The sequence below is a fragment of the Pan troglodytes genome, chromosome 19 (genome assembly GCF_028858775.2).
Source record: "Pan troglodytes isolate AG18354 chromosome 19, NHGRI_mPanTro3-v2.0_pri, whole genome shotgun sequence".
In the NCBI taxonomy this organism is placed as follows: Eukaryota; Metazoa; Chordata; class Mammalia; order Primates; family Hominidae; genus Pan; species Pan troglodytes.
This window is the reverse complement of record NC_072417.2, coordinates 53,711,424-53,732,735: the sequence shown is the minus strand read 5'-3', so window position 1 is coordinate 53,732,735 and position 21,312 is coordinate 53,711,424. Positions and strand designations below refer to the sequence as shown.

The following is a 21,312-nucleotide window of genomic DNA, read 5'->3' as shown; positions in this document are numbered from 1 at the left end:
ATCTCAGCACTTTGGGAGGCTGAGGCGGGCAGATCACCTGAGGTCAGGAGTTCGAGACCAGCCTGCCCAACATCTGCAAAATGCTGTCTCTACTAAAAATACAAAAAATTAGCTGGGCATGGTCGTGGGCACCTGTAATCCCAGCTACTCAGGAGGCTGAGGCAGGAGAATTGCTTGAACCCAGGAGGCGGAGGTTGCAGTAAGCCGAGCTTGTACCACTGCACTCCAGCCTGGGTGACAAGAGCGAAACTCCATGTCAAAAAAAAAAAAAAATTCTAATCAGATGCCAGTCTCACTGTCATTCTCCAATCTTCCCACTATAACATATTTAGTTCATTGTCCTGCCCGTGTTCTAATTTTGCAGTTTTCCTAGACTGATCCTCTGTGATCCAACAATTAATTATAAATTATTAATTTTAAATTAATTAATTATAAATTATTAATTTTAAATTAATTAATTATAAATTATTAATTTTAAATTAATTAATTATAAATTAATAAAAATTGTGATCCCACAATTAATTTCAAATTTATTAAATAGAACCTGAGAAAAAATTATGCAGTATTTTTTTCATTAGATGATTGTCAGCCTCCTACCAACAAGCATATGCTAGATGTTACCCATGAAAACTTAAGTAGTCAGGCCAGGTGCAGTGGCTCACGCCTGTAATCCCAGCACTTTAGGAGATTGAGGTAGGCGGATCACCTGAGGCTAGGAGTTTGAGACCAGCCTGGCCGACATGGTGAAACCCCATCTCTACTAAAAATACAAAAATTAGCCGGGTGTGGTGGCGGGCACCTGTAATCCCAGCTACTCGGGAGGCTGAGGAGAATCACTTGAACCCGGGAGGCAGAGGTTGCAGTGAGCCGAGATCGCGCAACTGCATTCCAGCCTGCGCGACAGAGCGAGACTCTGTCTCAAAAAAAAAAAGAGAAAAGGAAAAGTAGTCATGATCCCTCCCTTGGACTCATTTCCAGTGTAAAGGTTATTAACCTTTTTGTAATTGGGATGTATTATGAATGACTGCTCAATTCAACAATGTACCTTTTTCCTCAGTAATTCCTAAAGAAGTCATAGAATGTGTGTATTTCTTTATTGAATAAAGTCTATTAAAATTATTGTGATTCTAAGGCATCTTAGGGAATTTCATTATGTCTCCTAAAGCTAGACTCAAAAATAGAATTAGGAATTATTCTTCTGTAGCAACCTCAAGCAGTCCAGGATCAGTCCTCAGCTCCACCTTTTGTGACAGCGGGCAGGCACATTCATGCTCTGACCCTCAGGCTTCTCTTCATCAAATAGGAGCCTTGTGTTAGATTATCTCTGAGGTTTTTTCACAACTAGCATTTTGTGGTTCAATAAACAGAATAATTGTCCTGCAAATAGGTATGTACCCTAAATAGGGTTACAGATAAAATACAAAGTGCCTAACTAAATTTTAGTTTCAGATAAACAATAATTTTTTAATGTTAAGTGTGTCCCAAATTTCACATAGAACACTTTTTTTTTTTTTTTGAGATGGAGTTTTGCTCTGTCGCCCATGCTGGAGTGCAGTGGTGCAATCTTGGCTTACCGCAACCTCCACCTCCTGGGTTCAAGCAATTCTTCTGCCTCAGCCTCCTGAGTAGCTGGGACTACAGGCGCACACCACCACACCCAGCTAATTTTTGTATTTTTAGTAGAGATGGGGTTTCACCATATTGGCCAGGCTGGTCTCAAACTCCTGACCTCATGGTCTGCCCGCCTCAGCCTCCCAAAGTGCTGGGATTACAGGCGTGAACCACTGTGCCCGGCCAGAACATAATTATACTAAAAAATTATTCACTTGTTTATCTGAAATTCAAATTTTATCTTATTTTATTTTCATTATTTTTTGAGACATAGTTTCCTCTGTCTCCCAGGCTGGTTTCAAACTCCTGGCCTCAAGCGATCTTCCCACCTTGGCCCCCGCAAAGCACTGTGATTATAAGTATGAGCCTCCATCCATGCCCAGCTTAAAATCAAATTTTAACTGGCATCTGCTATTGGCAACCCTAACCCCAAAGCCATTGCTTTTTATCCCATTTTGTGAAAGTCAGTGTCACTATTTCCCTACTGTGAGCTTGCTTATTTCTGCCTTTTATCCTTAGCCTGAAACAAGTTGTGAATATCAAATTTCCACTCACTCCATTGCTTTACCTATGAAATAAATTCCCAGAACTTAGAATAGTTAACAGCAATCTGTTTCCTAGAACTAGCTGCCAGGACTACACCTGGACATCTGTTATTTACAGCCTCATTATTGACATTTTGTCAATAGTTCTGACCTATGCCATGTAATCTGTTATAGTCATAGCATGCCTTCCTGGAAATTTTCATTTGCCTCTATTCCTATTGTATTATTTGGGTTCTTTCCATATTTGTTTGTTCAAGATTCTCTCATCATTAAAAACAAATAAACAAAAACCTCTACTTAACCCTCCTCATCCCATTACTGCTCTACTTCTCTTCCTTCATAACCAAGTATTATCTACATGCATTGTCTTCACATCCTGTTATTAATTCCCCAATGCATTAAATTCTGGCTCATCGTCCTACTACTTCTCGCTGCCACTGAAGCTCCTCTTTCCAGAGTCACTGGTAACTTCCTATTTGTGAAATCAGTAGGAAGCTTTTCAGTCCCAGTCCTACTGGACCTCTCAGCAGCTCTGGCCAATGCTGACCACTCCCCCAATCCAGAAACCACTCTTGGCTTCTGTAACAGTCCCTGGCTCCAGCTGTCCTCCTACCTCCTTACTTCCCTGGCCACTTGGGTCGGTCGCCTTCAGCCATTCTTGTCATCTGCCTGGTCCTCTATGATTCTCAGTGTTCAATGCACACTGTAGTTGTGATTGAGGTATTTACAAAAAACTGGTGCCCCACTGAGCCAGGTTCACGTGGAAGTTGGGATGAAACAGGATTCTGAGAGGACATGGGAGGAACATGGGTTTCACTTTGTTTCTTTATTAATCTTTGAAATGTGTTTGTTTAGTCATTTAGCACTCATTTTTTGAGCATATACTATATCTCAAATATCAGGTCCTAGGAGTACAAAATGGCAAGTCAAGTCCTTGCCCTCAAGGAGCTTGCAGTCTAGGAAAAGCCAACAAACCAACTAATGATGTGAGGACAGCACACAAAGGTACCATGGACTCAGATGCAGGAGCCAGGAAAGACACTAGAGACAGGTTGCCTGTGATCTGAGCTTTAAGAGACAAGTAGGAATTAGCCAGGTGCATTCCATATGAGTTCTTCCAGATAGCTGGAGTCCACATGCCTGAGGGAATATGACAGAAGATCAAGTGAGGGAGCCAGGCAAATGCCAGATCACAAAGACCATGTGTCAGGTGAAGGTTATGGAATTGAAATGTCTTAAAACTATAAGGAGCTTTGAAGTACGTCAAAATGGGCAATAAATTGATCTGATTTTTATTTTAGAAAGACTTCTTTTGACAACACTGTGGAAAGCAGCTTGCGAAGGGGGCTCCAGACTTGGTGCAGTGGAACCAATGGGCATGGTCAGGTGAGAAATCAGAGTCAGAAAAAAAAGCAGTGGCAGAGGAAATTGAGAGAAGGAGATAGTTTCTAGTGCTGCTACAGAGGTAGCTACTCTAAGGCTTGATGACCAATTGGTTGTCAAAGATAAGAGGAAGGAAAAAAAACAAAGGGTCTCCCAGATGTGTGGATTTAGTGACTGCATAATGCATCACCTCCACTAAATGATTCATCTGTTCTTCATCCCTGTTAGTCTGGACACCAAAAATATCACTCTGCCTAAAGGGGGGAAACATTTCTTTGAGGGAAAACCCTTTTGCCCTATAGCTAAACTAAGCCATTGGAAACTTTTTAGGGCAGAAATGTCAGAGGCATGAACAGGGCTTCTGGAGGAGGGTGAGGTCTCCAGGTTCTCCTGGCTAGTGAAGAGGCTCATGTTCTCATTAGCAAACTGATGGCCTCCATCGATGGCCTTGATACTCACAGGGCGTGGTTCAGAGCCCCAGATCATCAGGGCTTCTAGAGTGTACTTAATCAGGACAGGCATTTATTTAAAGTGCTCTGAAGCTAACTGTCACAAATAGGGAACCTTAGTACTGGTCAGTTGGGAACCAAGGTTATTACCAAGAAGATAGTGTCGGGTGTCAAGTGTGGAAGTCAGGACAAGGCCAGATGTAGGAGATAAGAGTGAAACCAGACGTGAGAAGGTTGGAGCGTGATAAAGGAAATGGGTCACATGACAAGCAGTTCAGACCTGAGGCCAAGAAGAGGAAGGCAAGAGTTCTCTTGCGGATCTCAGCTGGAAAACATTGCTGTAGAACATAGGTCACTTTGTTTGTTTGTTTGTTTATTTATTTATTTTAAGCAAAAGCAAGTTTATTAAGGAAGTAAAGGAGGCCGGGTGCGGTGACTCACACCTGTAATCCCAGCACTTTGGGAGGCCGAGGCGGGTGGATCACCTGAGGTCAGGAGTTCGAGATCAGCCTGGCCAACATGGTGAAACCTCGTCTCTACTAAAAATACAAAAATTAGCCGGGCGTGGTGGCAGCCGCCTGTAATCTCAGCTACTTGGGAGGCTGAGGCAGGAGAATCGCTTGAACCCGGGAGGCAGAGGTTGCATTGAGCTGAGATAGCCCCATGGCACTCCAGCCTGGGGGACAAGAGCAAGACTACGTCTCAAAAAAAAAAGAAAGTAAAGGGATAGGCTGGGCACTATGGCTCACTCCTGTAATATCAGCGCTTTAGGAGGCCGAGGGGGGCGGATCACCTAAGGTCAGGAGTTTGAGACAAGCCTGGCCAACATGGCAAAACCCCGTCTCTACTAAATATACAAAAATTAGCCGAGTGTGGTGGCTTGCGCCTCTAATCCTAGCTACTCAGGAGGCTGGGGCAGGAGAATGGCTGGAACCCGGGAGGCAGAGGCTGCAGTGAGCCGAGATCACACCTGGCTGGAACCCGGAAGGCAGAGGCTGCAGTGAGCTGAGATCACACCACTGCACCCGAGCCTGGGCAACAGAGCAAGACTCCGTCTCAAAAAAAAAAAAAGAAAAGAAAGAAAGTAAAGGAATAAAGAATGGCTGTTCCACCGGCCAGCAAAGTGGGATGCTCCACTGAGGACACTTACAGTCATTTTCTGATTATACTCTAAACAAGGGCTGGCTTATTGAGTTTTCTGGGAAAGAGGTGGGCAATTCCCAGAACTGAGGGTTCCTCCCATTTTAGACCATAGAGGATAACTTCCTGACGTTGCTATGGCATTTGTAAACTGTCAGTGGCACTGGTGGGAGTGTCTTTTAGCATGCTGATGCATTATAATTAGCGTATAATGAGCAATGAGAACCACCAGAGGTCACTTTCATTGCCATCTTGGTTTTGGTGGGATTTTGGTGGGATTTTTATTGCAGGTTGTTTTATCAGTAAGGTCTTTATGACCTGTATTTTGTGCTGACCTCCTATCTCATCCTATAAGTAAGAATGCTAACCTCCTGGGAATGCAACCCAGTAGGTCTCTGCCTTATTTTAGCCAGCCCCTATTCAAGATGGAATTGCTGTGGTTCAAATGCCTCTGACATATTTCGCCCCTTCCTTTTATAAGAGAACCCTTAATCCTAAGGGCTGTAGAGGGATGAAGATCCATCTTCTGTGACTTCTTCAGGCTGAATAGGGGCAATGATATTACTGCCTATTAGGGTCTCTTGTATTTGGGGTAGAGAGGAGCTCTGTCAGAAAGTGTCAGTATGGAGGCTGGGTGCAGTGGCTTACACCTATAATCCCAGTGCTTTGGGAGGCCAAGGCAGGCAGATCACTTGACATCAGGAGCTCAAGACCAGCCTGGGCAACATGGTGAAACCCTGTCTCTACTACAAATATAAAAATTAGCCAGGTGTGGTGGTGGGTGCCTGTAATCACAGCTACTCAAGAGGCTGCGGCAGGAGAATCATTTGAACCCAGGAGGTGGAGTTTGCAGTGAGCCGAGATCAGGCCACTGCACTCCAGTCTGGGTGACAGAGTGAGACTCTGTCTCAAAAAAAGAGAAAGAAAGCATCATTATGGTGAGGGCCATTTATAACTCTGACAAAAGGTGATATCTGAAAGATTAATAAGTGTTCAATTTAAGAAAACATTCAGTAAGCTTATCCTGCATTCCTACACAAAGAGTACAACAGCAACACATTCCACAATGGTAAAGCAAAATAAGTAAAATTATTCAAAGTAAACTAAATAAGAAGTCTTTCCATGAACTGGGCAATTGTTGAAACCAAGTTGATATGGGGTCACTAGCTTATTCCAATATGTGCCCAGAATTAGAATATTGATCCAGATTTTTACATTATCTATCCCTCTTGTTTCTTCTAAGTAGCAGCCAGAGATCACTGGTTGGTTCTCAGGAATAAGCAGTCAGTTTAAGTTGCAGAAAAAAAACTTAAAAACAACTGATAAGACTAGACTCTGGCCGGGTGTGGTGGCTCACATCTGTAATCCCAGCACTTTGGGAGGCCAAGGCGGGTGGATCACCTGAGGTCAAGAGTTTGAGACCAGCCTAGCCAACATGGTGAAACTCCGTCTCTATGAAAAGTACAAAAATTAACTGGGCAGGCGTGGTGGCGGGCACCTGTAATCCCAGATACTCAGGAGGCTGAGGCAGGAGAATCACTTGAACCTGGGAGGTGGAGGTTGCAGTAAGCCACAATCGCGCCACTGCACTCCAGCCTGGGTGACAAGAGTGAGACTCCATCTCAAAAAATAAAATAAAATAAAATGACTAGACTCTGATAACATGCGTACCATAGTTTTTGAAACATAACGTTTTTCTCTCCAGTCTCCCATTTTTACTAAAGACAAATCATGGTAACTGATTTGCTTTGTTATACTTGGCCTCATTATTTGTATAAAGTGCAGCAACAATAATTATTTTTCACATAGGCTTTTAAAATCGGCTTTGATGGAATTTTGTTCCTTAGAAGGAATCTCAGATAAGACTTTTTTAAAGCTGAGCCCAGCCATGGGTCTGTACCCTCAAATATCTATATGAGTTGGGTAAATTTCTCTCTTCTTGAGATCCCAAGATAACTTGGGGCTCCTGGACTTGTCATAAAGTGACATTCTTTACTTACCACAGGTCAAGAACCCTGTACAGGGACTACGTAGACAATGTATGAGGCCAGTTTTCCTAAGGGGCTTTTATTGGCACTGTAAGTCAAGTTTGATTCCTTAAAGGAAAGAGTGTCATTCCAGTCAAAGCCTTGGTGAAAAAAAAGTTTCTCCAATTGTGTTCTGATACAAAAGAAAACATTCTTATTGCATTTATGCAAATAATTATATTGCCATAAGTTAAAAATGCTCACAAATGGTTTCTGAATTTTGGAGAAATTGGGCAGAGAGAAACAAATATGCTTCAAATTTTGTTCACAGGAGTATACTTTACTCAATTGTTAAAAGCTGTTAATAGCTCAAAAGAAAAATTTCCTTGGCTCTGAAAAACAAAACAAAGGATCAGCAACGTTTTAAGCCAAAAGTTAAAAAAAGATTGCTTCAGTCTTCTGTTAGGTCAATCCATGCAGTTAACTCCTGTTTTGCTTGATATTCATGAACATTTCAGCTCTTCATGAGTCCTGAAAGTTTTTTCCTCTATTTTAATGTCACAATTTACAAAGTTATTAGAAACCTACATTCAATAACACCTGTTAGAGTTCTATAATTGACTATAAAACCACCTTCTAAAGAGGACCAAGACAAGACAACAATTGTCCGTGGGTGACAAAACACCTTAGGATAGCCTCTATTAAAGCCACAGTTGACTAAGAATTTTGGTTACTTCTGTGGCATACAACAATTTTTACATAACAATTATAATGATTAACAACATACACTAAGTCATATCAGAATTGTAGGAGTTTCCTGTGATTTTGGAACATATGCCAATAACATATTTATACAAATACAGCCCAAAGAAAGCCAAACGCCATTTCATATTTGACAGTGCTTCCTGTATGATTTTTATACCAAACAAGCCAAACTTCACCATTGAATTAGTGCATTATTGATGTCAAACTCAATTCTTTTTTTTTTTTTTTGAGACAGAATCTCACTCTTTTGCTCAGGCTGGAATGCAGTGACGTGATCCCAGCTCACCGCAACCTCTGCGTCCCAGGTTCAAGCAATTCTTCTGCCTCAGTCTACCGAGTAACTGGGATTACAAGTGTGAGCCACCACGCCTGGCTAATTTTTGTATTTTTAGTAGAAACAGGGTTTCGCCATGTTGGCCAGGCACAGGGACCTCAACAGCACATGCCAGTGAGGATGGGTCTCAAACTCCTGAACTCAGGTGATCCACCTGCCTTGGCCTCCCAAAGTGCTGGGATTATAAGCATGAGCCACTGTGCCCAGGATCAAACCCGATTCTTAATAAAACTTTATAGATAAATCTATCCAATTTTAATGTCTGACCATAAGGTAAGATTCTTATAAACCTCTTAAAACCCTTTACAATTTTTGTTAAAGAGCAGATTAGTGTTCTAAGAAAACTCTGTTGTGCTTTTATTCCAGTCTTCAATTTATGGATAAACTGAATAATACCCCTTTAATTTTAGCTAATATGTTCACACACAGAATTTCTTTTACAAGATTAATTTTTCACAAACCTTCCACAACTTGTTCAAACTTCAACTTTTTCCTATCTAACCTAAAACAATCCTTTAACCCTTAAATCTAGGCAAAAAAAAAAAAAAATCCACATTCACATGCCTTTTTATAATCTTTTACCAAAAACACATTTCACTTTCCTTGCATGTAAAACTGATTTACTTAAGTCTCATGAACTAAAAGGCATTTATACTTTTTACTTTTCTGACAATATTTGATTTAAGCACCTATTATTTTTAAACCAGTTAATCAAAATGCTTTCATATCACACACACAACACATATAAATACACAGACAGGCAGAAGAATATTCAGTAGTTGTTAAGATTTTTCATTTGCCAGTTTCTTAAATGGATTATGGGTTTCAGGGTAGAGCGCTTGGAGGAACAGGCCCAGGAAAGCACACAGTTTCTAGGGCATCATAAGCAGGTACAGCCAAAGTTGGCCAATTGGTGCTGCAGTCTATTTCCTTTGGGCCAGAGTTTCCTCAGTATTGTCCCTTCAGGGTTCACCTGGAAGATGTTACCGGGAAGGAGTCCCAATCCAGACCCCAAGAGGGGGTTCTTGGATCTTGCCCAAGAAAGAATTCAAGGCAAATCCAAAGAGTAAAGTGAAAGCAAGTTTATTAAGTAAAGGAAACAAAAGAATGGCAACTCCATAGGCAGAGCAGCCGGTCACTTTAAATTCATTTCTACAACCTAATTTTTGACATATTTTAGATGCCAGTTCATTTAGTGTAAGGCATAAGATTAGACTTGTTGGCATCAAAGGACTGTGACTTCTAAATGAATGCATATAATAAAGAGATATTTTGCCTGCAAGGCCAATGAGACCCACTTAGGATGGTCTTAGGCTCAGCATTATCCTTGAACAGATTTATGCATATTTCTAACTTTTAAGTTTTCATTTACATTTGTTTATTTTATTATACTTCCCAAGAGAAGATTTTCTATAGAAGTTTTATTAAATTCTTCCTATTGTACCTAAACTCAGTCCCCATTGTCCTTCTCTTGCTCCAGATTGTCATATCTCAGACTGATGTGTCTATCAGAGGCACAGGGACCTCAACAGCACACGCCAGTGAGTCAGTCATCAGATTATAGTAGCCTGGGAATGGGGTGAATACAGGCTTGAAGTGGACTTGTATCTATTTCCAAGGAGGCCCAATCTATTGGGTAAGCCATTGCAGCAAGTGTTTCTAGCTAACAAGATGGTCAGAGTCAGGCAGGGGGGCCTTGCTGTGATTCTGGGTTGACCTTGTTTGGAGCTAGATGACTATAGCCAGCATCTAGGAGAGAAAACTGGTTCAAGTCACTAGGCTTGGAAATGTCATCTTGCCAGACCCTCTTATGGTCTTGACTAACTGGGCTGGGTTTATTACCAGTAGAGGAACAGACAACTATATCAGGGCAGAAGCCCAGGCACATGGACATGGAAAACCATATGCATCACTGAGGAAGAGCCTAGAGCTTGATGTACACACAGATGCTTGAGGTTCACCCTGGTCCATTGGATACTGGGTCTAAAATATGTTTTCACATTGGTAATTCTAGGCCTTATCTCCTCCTGGGGGCAGAGGTCCCACCAAATGGTGCCTGCATGGGTCCATACTGACTGTACTTGAGAGAGGCTAAGGGTCCTATAAGACTGGAGAAAGAGGGTTGATGGAAATAGATTAGCCTTGATTGCCTGGAGAATGCCAGCTGGTTTTCAGCCCCCAATACTTTGGAGCAGAATTAGTTAACTTTGAGTGATGGGTGGATCTTTCTTTTCTTCTAATTTAACTTTCTGTTCATGTTTAGCTTACATACAGTATTGAGTCATTTTTTGCATAACTTTTTTTTCTTTCTAACAGACTTTATTTTTTAGAGCAGTTTTAAGTTCACAGCAAAATTGAGCAGAAGTTATAGCCCTTGCCCCACGCATGCACAGCCTCTCTGGTTATCAGCATCCCCAACCCAAATGGTACATTTGTTACACTTGATTAGCCCACATTGATTGACACATAGTTATCACCTGGAATCCATAATTTACATTAGGCATTAGGGTTCACTCAGTGTTTTTTTTGTTTTGTTTTGTTTTGTTTTGTTTGAGATAGAGTCTTGCTCTGTCACCCAGGCTGGAGTGCAGTGGCACAATCTTGGCTCACTGCAACCTCTATCTCCCGGGTTCAACCAATTCTCTGCCTCAGCCTCCTGAGTAGCTGGGATTACAGGTGCCTGCCACTACGCCTGGCTAATTTTTGTAGTTTTAGTAGAGATGGGGTTTCACTATCTTGGCCAGGCTGGTCTTGAACTCCTGACCTTGTGATCCACCCACCTCGGCCTGCCAAGGTGCTGGGATTACAGGCATGAGCCACCATGCCTGGCTCACTAGGTGTTTTTAAAAGGAAAAAAATCTCACTTACTTTGAGAAGACTCTTGTGCTTTCACATGTATAAATATAAGCACTAAAATCACATGAACATACATTCATTTGAAGTTTTCAAGGAAATAATCATGAAATGTTTCAGATTATTATTTAAGTAAAAAGTTTTTCTAGGAATGCATGGACCCCTGAGAATTTAGCCACAGACTCTCAGGGATTTGTGGACCTCAATTGGAAAACATTGCTGTAGAACAGTAGCTCATTTTGAACTCATTTTTGCCAGCTAAATTTTGACATGTTTTAGATGCTAATTCTAGGAATGTTCTCCCTTTTCTAAGAAAAGTCCAAGCATTTTTTACCTGCTCTAAAAGAATATCAACGGCTTTTATGTTTCAGAGACTGGATGCAAGAGATTGTTTAACAAATCCCATCCCATCCCTGAGAATGTGTCTAGGCATTTGCTCTCTGCAAAGCCAGATGCAACATTCGTAATAACTAAGGCTATCTTCTGGCCAGCACTGCAAGTGTATCTTTTGTCCACATTCTTAAGTAACCACATCAAATAGCATCAACCCACTTGGAAATAATTTTGAAGTGATTTGGATCTCTCTTGTATATTTTCCCTATAAATGCCTAGCCTGGTAGGCGTGTATATTTTCTGCTGCAATATTTAATGCTTAGTTCCTTGCCTACATCTAAGAAATATTAATTTTAGAAGGAATTGGATACTGATATTGGCAAATTTTTATGAGACTGGCTAAAGGAGAAAGAAGAAGGGGACCTGTGATAGAATCTTCCATGACAAGGGGGAAATACTGGCCTCAGTCTCCTGCAGAAGCAGGAGCTCTGGTACACAGGTGGGGTGCCCACTGGTACAGCTCCCATCTGACATGAAGCAGGCAAGCCAAAGGGGAGCAAGAGCAATGCAACCTGTAAGACCCATCCTCAGACATTCTGCTATTGCCCCCAGACAATGGAAGGGGGGCGACAGCTGTCCATGGGGGCACTGCTAAGAGGGTGTTGGTCAGCAGATCAGGACTGCAACTCACCATAGTGGTGGACTGCCCTGATCTGGAGACCACTGCCTTTCGAGAATAATTCACCCTGCAGAAGCTATCTGAGCATCACCAGACAGGGTCTTCCTGGGAATTAGCACATATCCCAAATTTCCTTCAGCTTTGCCTGCCCACAGTCCCCTGAAAGCCCTCCCTTTTTCTGGGTGTGAGAGGAATGGCTGGGCATCCCTTGGCTTATCCTCCTTCTTGCCCACCATAGCCAGCATCTCAGAGTGAACATGCATGAGGGAGGTAGAAAGACTCCATATCCTTGTTCTTTACAACTTAGAAAAGCCTAAGTTATAGGAGAGAGATAGCACAATGGAATGCTGAATTAGAGGTAAATAATTGGTCTGTTTTTTTTTCACCAGTCTAGTTACTACTATTATGTAAAATATCTAATTTTACATACCCTAAACACCCATACCCAAACACCTTGACAAAGGAATCATTTTACCTCCCAAACATAGTCAGTGTTGATTTCACAAAATATCCCTAGAATTACTCTTTCTGAGGCTAACAGGACTACTTAGATGGTTCCTAAAGTCCCTTCTAACTCCTGCATTCTCTGGTTAATGAATCAGCATTAGTCATGTGGAAGGAAGGTATCCTCCTCAAACTCTTTTTAAGAATGATCTCAAGGAATCCAGAGTGCTCATTAAGTTGGTGAAAGAGTCAGTGCAGAATGCAGCTCATACATATATCCTGATGTGATGTTGGCACCTCTCAAGAAGCTGGGAAAGATGTCCAGGCTGGTCATAGGACTCAGCCCCCATTATGGGTCCAGCAGCCAGTAATAGTAAGCAATGTCTACTTCAAAAGATATCTCTGGCCAGGTGCAGTGGCTCAATCCCAGCACTTTGGGAAGCTGAAGCAGGAGCATCACTTGAGCCCAGGAGTACAAGACCAGCCTGGGCAACATGGCGAGACCCCATGTCTACCAAAAAAGAAATTTTTTTTTTTTTTAGACAGATTCTCACTCTGTCGCCCAGGTTGGAGTGCAATGGCATGATCCTGGCTCACTGCAACTTCTGCCTCCTGGGTTTAAGCGATTCTCCTGCCTCAGCCTCCCGAGTAGCTGGGATTACAGTCACACATCACCATGCCCAGCTAATTTTTGTATTTTTAGTAGAGGTGGGATTTCACCATGTTGGCCAGGATGGTGTCTAACTTCTGACCTCAGGTGATCTGCCAGTCTCAGCCTCCCAAAGTGCTGGGATTACAGGCGTGAGCCACTGTGCCTGGCCAAAACAATTGTTTTAATTAGCTGGCCGTGGTTGTGCATGCCTGTAGTCCCAGCTACTCAAGAGGCTGAGGAAGGAGGATTGCCTGATCCTAGGAGGTTGAGGCTGCAGTGAGCTGTGTTTGCACCACTGCACTCCAGCCTGGAAGACAGAGCAAGACCGTATTTCAAAAAAAAAAAAAAAGATATTTCTGAGGAGCCATGCTCATTCAAGACTCACTGCTCTTAGAAGAGGTGTTAATCTGGCCAGGTGCCGTGGCTCACACCTGTAATCTGAGCACTTTGGGAGGGTGAGGTGGGAGGATCATCTGAGACCTGGAGTTCAAGGTCAGCCTAAGCAACAGACTGAGACCCTGTCTCTTAAAAAAAATAAGAGAGAGATGTTAATCTATATTAAACAATTGAATAGTGTGAAGATTTTGTAAAACTTTTTAAATCACCGATTATACAAAAGCTCTTATTGAATTATTAAGGAGTTAGCAATTACTATTAATGCTGTTGAATATGAGTAAGAACCCACTTAACTTCAATCAGAATCCATCGATCAAGCTTAAAGCCTTATCTCATAGTTCACTTCCTGGTCTGTCAGCATTGCCTCATAGAAAGGGAAATACATCCCGCATCTGCCTCATCATGAACTTGGGTGGCCACCAAGATATTGCTCATGAAAGCTGCTTTTCTTTACTTTTTTTTTTTTTTGAGACGGAGTTTCACTCTTGTTGCCCAGGTTGGAGTGCAACGGTGCGATCTCGGCTGACTGCAACCTCCACTTCCCAGGTTCAAGCGATTCTCCTGCCTCAGCCTCCTGAGTAGCCAGGATTACAGGCGCCCGCCACCACACCCAGGTAATTTTTTGCATTTTTAGTAGAGACGTAGTCTCACCATGTTGGCCAGGCTGGTCTTGAACTCCTGACCTCAGGTGATCTACCCGCCTCGGCCTCCCAAAGTGCTGGGATTACAGGCATCAGCCACTGTGCCTAGCCTGAAAGTTGCTTTTATAAACAGGTTCAAGGCCGGGAAATCCATTCTCCTCCACCTCCCAAAGTGCTGGGATTACAGATGTGAGCCACCGCACCCAGCCAGTTCATAGTTTAAGACAAAGATGATAGCAGCCCCTTCTCAAAACAAATCTCCTTCTTGCCTGGGGACTAGACTGCCTTTGTAGGACTAACGAATTAGGCACAAAATTAAAAATTATATTTTAGGAGTCATGCAGCTGGGGGCTACAAGATTCTGACCCTCCCTAAACTGCTCCTAAGATCAGTGCTTGAGATATTTTGCAGGCCTGCACTTGATGGATCAGCTGACACCACCCAGATCGATTAACTGGCTCATCTGATCTTGTGGCCCCCACCCAGGAACTGACTTAGCACACGAGGACAGCTTCAATTCCCTATGATTTCATCTCCTACTTAACCAATCAGCACTCCTCACTAACTGGCTTCCCCGAACCTACCAAGTTGTCCTTAAAAACTCTGATTCCAGAATGCTACGGGAGACTGATTTGAGTAATAATAATACTCCGGTCTCCATTACAGCTGGCTCTGCATGAATTAATTACAGCCGGCTCTGCATGAATTAATTACTCTTTCTCTATTGCAATTCCCGTGTATTGATAAATCGACTCTGTCTAGGCAGCAGGCAAGGTGAACCCACTGGGTGGTTACAACATTAGATAGCAAATTGGCAATTAAAGAATATATCTGTAGAGACAGGATCTTACTAATGTTGCCCAGATGGTCTTAAACTCCTGGCCTCAAGCAGCCCTCCCACCACCTCAGCCTCCCAAAAGGCTGAGATTACAGGGGTGAGACACCACACCTGGCCAAATTGGCAATTTTTGAAGAAAGATTTCTCACAAGGACTTTGCAAGCTTTATGTACTTTATTTGTTGCAATAATATGAAATGCATCTTTCTGGGAAGGAGAACACAGGTAACTGATTTCAGTATAATACCTAGCACTCATGGCTTGCTAATCCTTTTTATGTCCTATGAGAAAGGAAAAATCCAGGCCAGGCGCGGTGGCTCAAGCCTGTAATCCCAGCACGTTGGGAGGCCAAGGCAGGTGGATCACGAGGTCAGGAGTTCAAGACCAGCCTGGCCAAGATGGTGAAACCCCATTTCTACTAAAACTACAAAAATTAGCCAGGCGCGGTGGCAGGTGCCTGTAATCCCAGCTACTGGGGATGCTGAAGCAGGAGAATCGCCTGAACCCGGGCGGCAGAGGTTGCGCCACTGCTCTCCAGCCTGGGCGACAGAGTGAGACTCTGTCTCCAAAAAAAAAAAAAAATCCATTTTATGGTTAGATTTGGGGGCTTCAAGCCGTATGTGGAAAAGGCTCTCTTAGGGCATTTGCTCTGTCTGGGCTCCTAAGCTGCTTAGAAATGAGGTCCTTATCACAGCAGATACTTAATAAAAGTGCACTGATCTTTATATACCTCTTTTTTCAGTCCTTTTTCTTTTTCTCAGATCGACTTTTCCTTCTCTTACTTATCTTTTCCCCTATTTCTTTTCTCTGCGTATGGCTTAGGTTAGTCCTTGGCGGTGCAGAGACACCCCCCAGAAGTTGTTGGACCCTGCTGCAACCTCCCTGCAGCTTAGACTTCATTTCTTCACACTCCTGTATTTGGAGCAGTGACGCTAGTGCCAGGCCCTCAGACCAGGAGACAGTTGCTGCCTCCCACAGTGGCCCTTGGGGGGCGATATTGGCAGTCCCAGGTTAGGCTTCCACGTCCTTGGCTAGCCTTAATGTTAGCTCTGAACTCTACTGACCTTTGCTCGCTTTGGATGACAAAGGAAATGATCGAGTTTAGAGATGGGCCAGAGGTGGGTGGAGGGGTGGCTGAACCTTCCGGCTTGCGCTGTACAAGCCACAAGACCAAATAAGGGCGTGTGAGCCGCCTCCGTCTGTATTAAAGTTCAGAGTGCAGTGTGCAAAAGTGGGACTCGGTTTTCAGAGATAAGCTGTTACCCAACCCTGCTTGAGTTCCAGCAGCGGAGGCTGCGAAGTCTCCTGCTCTGAGCAGGGCTGGGTCTGGGGGAGAAAGACCTGGGCCCCTGGGCTTGCTTAGCTGGGGAGAGGAAGGAAGGGGGGCTTCCCTCACCAGCACCTGGTGACTGAACGGACCCACAACCCCACAGATTTTCACAAAGGGTTTCCATGACTCTCCCGACTAAAATGTGCCGGCCAATGTGACTCATTAGAATGTGTAGGAAAGGTCACTGTTTGAGGATATTCAGCCAGTGGGGGAAAAAACCACAACGTTATTTTAATGAACGCTTTTAGCCTGGCTTGTTTCCTGAACATTAAGGTCTAGGGCGGGACTTCGAGTTTGGGGCCTTTTCCAGAGGTATTAACACTGTGTTTGCTAAATACACCCCAGGGAAGGAGTCGTCGGGCTTGTACGAGTCACACTTAAAGACTGGCAAGAGTTGGCTTCTTCTGTTGTGTTCTTAGCTTCCAAAATAGTAGTCTCTCCTCAGAGCCAGACGCGCAATGCCATCATATTAATGAGGTGCCTCATGTGCTTCAATAGCCACTGACTGATGGTACCCCGAACCTGCCTGGATTCCTCACCTCTTCCCCTGCCCATCTCTCCTTCCCTCAGCAAACTGCTCATCCTGCAGCAGCCCGAACCTCTGCCTCATTGGCCCTAAGCTTCCTAAGGGAAGGGACCATGACTTTGTATTCATGTTTATATCCCTAAAACTCAGCCCTCTGTTTGGCACATAGTGTGTGCTTAGTCCAGATCACTTAAATGTACAATGATTTCATTCTCTCGGAGCCCCGCTCTGGTGGTGTGGGTCCCTGGGGACCCCTCCAGATGCCTTTCTCCAGCCATGGCTGCGCAGGCACCGAGAAGCCGCAGGCTGGTTCCAGCTCACAGCCTCTCGCCTCAGGCCCACACTGCTCCTCCTGCTGTCTGCCCCAGGGCTTGCGATTGCCCGGGGGTCCCCAAGCGGGCTCAACTCTGAAAGATTAGAGAGCTAACAGCCTATGGAGATAAATACTTCCTTCTTTGTCTTCCTGGGAAGATGGACAGTTGTAAGATGATTTTCTTACAACTTTCAGACAGTCCTGTGGGAACACACAGCCAGTGCCCATAAGTAGGGCCACATCAGTAGAGCATCCCTGCTTCCCTACCTTCTCCATCTGTCAGTGGCTTCTGCTCCTGGTGTCACAGTCCCCAATAAAGTACACACTAAGCCTTCTTCCTAGGGGAGCTGAGACTCGAATACATTCAGAGCCCTTTAAGAAGTTCTCTCACAGACTTATTTTTGTTTTCAAAATTCAATTCCTCTAAATATATTTCTGTTCCTCTTTCGTCTAAGTCTCATTCTTTTTGACTGAGAAGTCAGAAGCAAAATTAAAGTTTAGTGACTAGGGTTTTTTTGTCCTGTTATACGTTGACATTCCTTACCGTGGGTGTATCTGTGCTTTCTTTGCTCTTACTCTGAACATGCCCAAAAAAACTCTTGTGTTATCTTTAGCATATTTCATAAGCCACAATTCAGGAAGTTAGAGAAATTGCTCCCTGGTGCAGAGCAACAGAACTGCCGACCTGTTTCCACTCCAATTGCGGTGAAAGTGATATCTCTCTGCCTGAGCTGACGTTGGCCTTTAGGCTTCTCTAATTATTTCCTTAGGTTAGATTTCTAGAAACACAGGGTCAAAGGGCACAGATATTCACATATAGGCAAGTTACCTTCTTCTTGAGATGTAGCAATTTAAACTCATAACAGCAGTACATAACAGTGCCCCTTTCTCTGTGTCTTTCTCCAACACAGACATCTTGCTTTAATTTTGCATTTATTTGATTCTTTCTGAGAAGCAGAAGGAATATATGTTGGCAGTTTGCATTTCTTCTTTTCTAAATTACCTGTTTTCTTTCCTTCCTTCCTTCCTTCCTTCCTTCCTTCCTTTCTTTCTCTTTCTTTCTTTCAAGACGAAGTCTCACTCTTGTTGCCCAGGTTGGAGTACAGTGGCTCAGTCTCGGCTCACTGCAGCCCCCACCTCCCAGGTTGAGGCTATTCTCCTGCCTCAGCCTCCCGAGTAGCTGGGATTACAGGTGACTGCCACCACGCCCAGCTAATTTTTGTATTTTTAGTAGAGATGGGGTTTCTCCGTGTTGGCCAGACTGGTCTCGAACTCCTGACCTCGTGATCCACCCGCCTTGGCCTCCCAAAGTGCTGGGATTACAGGCGTGAGCCACTGCGTCCAGCCTATTACTATTATTCTTTTTTTTTCTTTTCTTTTTTTTCTTTTTTTTTTTTTTTTGAAACCGGAGTTTCACTCTTGTTGCCCAGGCTGGAGTGCAATGGCACGATCTTGGCTCACCGCAACCTCTGCCTCCTAGGTTCAAGCAATCCTCCTGCCTCAGCCTCCTGAGTAGCTGGGATTACAGGCACGCACCACTGTGCCCGGCTAATTTTGTATTTTTAGTAGAGACAGGGTTTCTCCATGTTGGTCAGGCTGGCCTCAAACTCCTGACCTCAGGTGATCCGCCCGCCTTGGCCTCCCAAAGTGCTGGGATTACAAGCGTGAGCCACCACACCTAGCTAAAAATTCTTTAATAGGTCTCTTTAATGTTTTAAGTAGTCCTAGATTTCCCCTGTGAACCATCTTGAAAGTTTTGCCTTTTATTCTCAGTTCTCTTTTGCTGGCTTCTTATCAGGAAACACCACCTGACTGATTTGAGATGTAAAGTGATGGAGTGCAAAGACCACAGGTCTCTGTATTCAAAGGTCTAGGTGCAAGGTACAACCTTACCAGATATTTCAGAGCTTGTCTTTTATAATTTTTGAGCTGAGAAGGTCAGGTGAGATAAACTTTATGGACTGGAATTCTGATTTGAGATGTAAAGTGATGGAGTGCAAAGACCACAGGTCTCTGTATTCGAAGGTTTAGGTGCAAGGTACAACCTTACCAGATATTTCACAGCTTGCCTTTTATCATTTCTGAGCTGAGAGGTCCAGGTGAGATAAACCCTATGGACTAGAATTCTGAAAGGAGAGCAGTATGTCAACAAAGGAGGATTCAGCAACTGCCTGATGCAATCTCTAGTTATCTTCGTCCTGCACCAGCAGTATATGATGCTATCTCATCCAGCTCCATTCTTCAGATTTGTCATCTCTCCTTTACTTGGATAAAACCTGGCTGGAAACTTGGCTTCAGTCCTCCATATCCATCTGTTTTAGGCAGACTTAACTCAGCTTTACATCTTTGCAAACTTACCCACGCACATCAGCATCTGAGAAATTTCCATACTCTTTGATTAAAATTGCAGTAAAAGTCACAAAGGACCTTGCTTAAAATGAAAGGAAGTTTCTAGGAACTCTAAGCTCAGTAACTTTATGACCATTCTCTGTAGAGCTGCAAAGGTCTGGATTTGAAAAGTCATAAGTAGCAAGGGAATTGCGCCAGAATACCTGTCTTTTGCTGGAGCAAATCCATTGCCTGGTTCATGCCTATGTCACATAGGCAGGGCAATGCCAGACTTTTCTTTTCTTTTTTTAAAGACAGAGTTTCGCTCTTGTTGTCCAGGCTGGAGTGCAGTGGCACGATCTTGGCTCACTGCAACCTCCGCCTCCTGGGTTAAAGCGATTCTCCTGCCTCACCCTCCCAAGTAGCTGGGATTACAGGCGCCCACCACTAAGCCCGGCTAATTTTGTGTTTTTAGTAGAGATGGGGTTTCTCCATGTTGGTCAGGCTGGTCTCAAACTCTCAACCTCAGGTGATCCGCCCACCTTGGCCTCCCAAAGTGCTGGGATTACAGGCGTGAGCTACAGCACCCGGCCTTCTTTTTTTTCTCTTTTTTTTTATTTTTATTTTTGAGACGGAGACTTGCTCTGTTGCCCAGGCTGGAATGCAGTTGCTCACTGCAACCTCCGCCTCCTGGGTTCAAGGGATTCTCCTGCCTCAGCCTCCCGAGTAGCTGGGACTACAGGCATGCGCCACCACACCCGGCTAATTATTTTATTTTTATTAGAGATGGGGTTTCCACATGTTGGCCAGGCTGGTCTTGAGCTCTTGACCTCAAGTGATCCACCCTCCTGGGATTACAAGAGTGATCTGTCCCCTCCCCTCCCCTCATCTCCCCTTCCCTCCCCTCCTCTTCCCTTCTCTCTCTTTTGAGACAGGGTCTCATTCTGTTGCCCAGGCTGCAGGTGCAGTGGTGTGGTTATGGTTCACTGCAGTCTTGATCTCCCAGGCTCAAGTGATCCTTATGCCTCAGCCTCCCAAGTAGTTAGGACTACAGGTGCATGCCACTGACCTGGCTAATTTTTTAAATTTATTTTTTGTAGAGATGTAGCTCAGAATGGTCTTGAAGCCCTGGCCCAAGCAATTCTCCCTCCTTGGCCTCCCAAAGTCCTAGGATTACAGGCATGAGCTACTGCGCCCAGCCCAGACGTTTTTTTTGTTGTTGTTGTTGCCGTTTCTCACCCAGGTTGCAGTACAGTGGTGCGATCACAGCTCACTGGAGCCTTAACCTCTGGGGCTCTGGCAATCCTCCTGCCTCAGCCTCCCAAGTAGCTGGGACCACACACATGCCACCACTCTCAGCTAATTTTTTTTTAATTTGTTGAGACAGGGTCTCACTATGTTGCCCAGGCTGGTCTTGAACTCCTATGCTCAAGTGATCCTCCCACTTTGGCCTCCCAGAGTGCTGAGATTACAGGTGTGAGCCACCACACGTGGCCCCCAGATATTCTTTAAGTGTAAAGCTTGACTACTATTTGAGGCTTGACTTCTGCTTTCAAATTGATTTTGAATTACATACAAGTAATTTCCAAGGAGAGTCAGTTAACAAGATAAAATTGTGGTCTTTACCATATGTGCATTCTTTTATATTCTCAGCCCCATTAGTGCTTGTATAAGTCCATGTGTACTAAGTAAATCTCTTTTAACCAGTTCTTTCCAACTGTGAAAAGAAGTAAATTATATGGGGCTGGGCGTGGTGGCTCGCGCCTGTAATCCCAGCACTTTGGAG

At 43.9% G+C, this 21,312-nt stretch overlaps 1 protein-coding gene and 1 non-coding gene across 6 annotated transcripts in view; both read left to right on the top strand.

The window, feature by feature from the left end:
• PIGL (phosphatidylinositol glycan anchor biosynthesis class L) overlaps positions 1-21,312 on the top strand; it is a 125,351-nt gene that overhangs the window by 52,409 nt on the left and 51,630 nt on the right. The window lies entirely within an intron of this gene.
• On the top strand, positions 12,037-12,110 carry MIR1288 (microRNA mir-1288). Its single transcript, NR_035638.1, has one exon. It is a non-coding gene; the product is annotated as a microRNA mir-1288 (primary transcript).